At 49.4% G+C, this 2,390-nt stretch overlaps 2 pseudogenes; both read right to left on the reverse strand.

Moving 5' to 3' along the window:
* Positions 1–233: 233 nt before the first annotated feature.
* LOC138161018 (cyclin-dependent kinase 11B pseudogene) lies at positions 234–1,225 on the reverse strand (annotated as a pseudogene).
* Positions 1,226–1,340: 115 nt separating this feature from the next.
* Positions 1,341–2,390, reverse strand: part of LOC138161024 (cyclin-dependent kinase 11B-like) — a 1,296-nt pseudogene continuing 246 nt past the window's right edge.

Raw genomic sequence — 2,390 nt, forward strand, 5'->3', positions numbered from 1 at the left:
AGAAAATCAGGGCTAGAGAGAGTACAGAACATGAAGAAGACTCCTGCTGATGCCTAGGCTGGAGCAACAGACAGGGACCACACTCCAGAGGAGGGGGGAGGGGGAGCCTGAGAGGTGAGGAGAGAGTGGGGGCCCCAGAAGGGATGGTGTGCATTCTATGTCCTCCAGCCCTCCACACCTGTTCACAGCCATGGCTGGGCTGCAGCTCATTTGCTCTGTTCCTTGGTATGAACTTAAAATCTGAGGCTAAAACCTGGGCCCCTGTTGGTGATGAGATGGAAGCAGGTGCCTTTGAGGTCATTATCACCCAGATGTTTGTAACCAAGTCCTCCTGCTGGGGGCTGGAGGGGGCATTTGTGCTGCTGTTGCCCTTAACCCTCTGCTGCCCATTCTCAGCTGGCCACATGGGAAACAGGGAAGGGACAAAGGGAAGAGGGGTTTCTCACAAGTACTCATATTTCAGGCCATCTTCTGCATTGCTCCTCCAGCCAAGAATTATATCAGGAAGTTGTTTTTCAGAAGGAAGCCTTGGTCAGAGTGGTGGTCCCTAAATGTTTTCTGCAAGTTATCATTGGAATGTTCTGCATAACTTATTTTCATCATTTCAGGAATGTCATTGTGACCAGGCCAAATCTTCTCACTTGGAGTTCCCAGGTCCTCACAGACTTTGTTGGTCTGGGCAACCTGATTTCCTTGGAAATAGGTGTTTCTAACTTAATAGATCTGCAAATGTATATCCCACCAATCACATGTGCATTGCAGTGTCATGTTCCTTGGTCCCTGTTAATGGCTCTGGGACCTGGTACCACAGGGTCACCACTACCAGCATGTAAGCTTTTAACAGTGAGCTATATTCTCCGGCCAAACCCAGATCACCAACATTTTAAATGCTCCCTGAGGAGCAGGTAGGAGAACTTCAGGCTCTGTGGAAAGATGCGGTTGTCAGGAAGATGCTTCACCCTTCACAGACGCTGGATCATCAGTGCCTTCACTTCCCCTGGCAGGAAGGGCTGCTTCTTTGTCTCCAGGAGGCTCCTGAGGTCATCTCCACATAATTCATCACGATGGAGATCTTGGCCACGTTGCTCCCCAGCAGGATCTCCCACACAGTGACATCTGGCTGTTCGGTGTTCAGGATGGTCCTGACTTCCCTGATGGAGATAATCAGGAGGGTGTCTTTCTCCTTTGTCATCTTCAACCATTTCAGATACAGTTTCAGCAGGCTTTATATGCTTTGGTTTGCACAGCACAGGGCATGTGCCTTCTTTATTTCTCTTCAGACTCCTGCTTCAGCTCAGTGGGAGATGGGTCTGGAGAGTTGGGATGTAACCTCCTTCCACCATGGGGCTGGGTTACAGCACCCCCCCCCCACTTCTCTCTCTCCCACATCTCCGTCAGACCTTGACTCTGTAACAACTGAGCTATGGTTTCCCCTCTCCTGTTCTTCCTCTTCACTCACTTCTTCAGCAGACAGATTAGACCCTTCCTCAGAATGCCTGCCTGCAGGCTCCTCCCCTCTTGCCCTGCTGAGCCCTCCCTGCTGCCCTCTTCTTCCTCCTCTGAGCCAGATCCAGACGCTGCTGCTGAGGACTCAGCTGAGCTGCTCTTCCTCTTGCTCTGCTGATGTCTCTTAAGCCTGTCTTCCAGTTTTTCTGCTTTGCCTGGCTTCCTGCCGTGCCCTTCAGCAGTCTTCTTGCAATGTTGTCATGCGCAGAAACTTCTCTTCTGGCCTTTAGCTCTCTCTCTGTGCCTCGTCTCAGAGTCTCTGCCATTCCTTCTGTTCCCTTCCTCCTTCTGTCGCTCCCTCATCTTTCCTTCTCATTCTCTCTTTAGCTCCATCTCTTCAAGATGATCCTTCCCCCTCCTGGAATGTTCTCAAGCCACGTTCCTCCTTTTCTACCTTTCCCCTTCCCACCAAGCTTTATCCCGCTCCTCCCAAGGCCTTTTCCACAGCTCATGTTCTCACTCCTCTTTCACCCTGGCATGTTCCATACTGCCACATGATGGTGATGCCTGTCTTTCTCTATCCTTTTCTCATGAATCCTGTGATAAGCTTTTCCCCTTATAAGGCACTTGCTGGAGTGGTTTGATGGTCAAGGAGTCAGCTTCTTCACCTCTATCTTCCACAGAATCTTCCTGCTTATAAGGTGGATTCCATGTTGTTATCTCCATGGGCTGACCTCTCAACTTCCCCTTTTCTAGGAAATCTCACTTGGAATCTTCATCAGAATATTTAATGTGTTTTTCACTCTGCCTTCTCTTCTTGTTTCTTCCTTCCCTTCTTTTCCTGAAGCATTTCATCTAAAGTTTTCCCTTTCCAAAATCCTTTTCATCATCCATTTGACACACATACTCTCTCTCTCTCTCTCTCTCTCTCTCTCTCTCTCTCT

This window comes from Petaurus breviceps, unplaced genomic scaffold, assembly GCF_028583685.1.
Source record: "Petaurus breviceps papuanus isolate PSGF00001 unplaced genomic scaffold, PetGlider_PUasm1.0 118, whole genome shotgun sequence".
NCBI classification, from domain to species: domain Eukaryota; kingdom Metazoa; phylum Chordata; class Mammalia; order Diprotodontia; family Petauridae; genus Petaurus; species Petaurus breviceps.